The sequence below is a fragment of the Cicer arietinum genome, chromosome 3 (genome assembly GCF_000331145.2).
Source record: "Cicer arietinum cultivar CDC Frontier isolate Library 1 chromosome 3, Cicar.CDCFrontier_v2.0, whole genome shotgun sequence".
In the NCBI taxonomy this organism is placed as follows: domain Eukaryota; kingdom Viridiplantae; phylum Streptophyta; class Magnoliopsida; order Fabales; family Fabaceae; genus Cicer; species Cicer arietinum.
The window spans coordinates 47,192,479-47,193,387 of NC_021162.2; positions in this window are offsets into that span (position 1 = coordinate 47,192,479).

Sequence of the window (909 nt, forward strand, 5' to 3'; positions counted from 1 at the left end):
CACCGTATTTAACATATCCTCCATCTTTTAAGTTTAGAGACAAGAACTTTGACTTGTCTCCAGTCATATGCTTGGAACATCCACTATCTAGGTACCATGAATGAGTCCTGGATGTTAAGCATATCTGCAAAATGTAATTTAAATTTTGGTTTTAGGTACCCAATTCAGATTGGGTCCTGGAGGGTTAGTTTCAAACATTGGTGTCTTTACTTTCCAAATCTGTTTCCATCCTTTGTTAGCCAGTTTTTTTAGTTTACAATTAAAAACAATATGACCCTTTTTACAGAAAAAGTGACATGAAACAGCAGAGGATGAATTTTGATTTGGTTTAGTGAAGATATCATGCATATGCTTAGATCTAACAAACTTCTGATTCTTTTTAGCATTCCTGTTTTGTCTATAGCCAATTCCACATTTATTGTGATTCTGTTTAACATTCACATTTGGTCTATAACCAAGTCCAGATTTTTCATTTAGATTTCTTTGGTTTCCAAGAAGCATATCTAAATTGTTTTTACCACTATTGAACTTTTCTAAATCATATTTCAGTGCATAAGTTTCCTTTTTCAGATTTTCATTTGTGTCTTTAAAAGACTCATGTTTCAGCTTAATCTCTTCATAAAGCATGCACTTTTTTTCTAACAATCTCTTAGTGCTAATTAACTGTTTGATTACATTAACATATTCATCATGTAGTTCATTAAATGCGTCATGTAATTCATCATAAGAAGGATTGGATTTAGAACTTACCTCACTATCAGAATCTGAATCTGTGTTGGCCATTAGACAAAGATTAGTTGCTTTTTCTTCTGAAGATGCAGATGACTCTTCATCATTATCATTCCAAGCTATGTAGGCTTTTCTGGTCTTAGGAGGTGGTTGATTGCCTTTAGCCTTTGCAGTCTTATT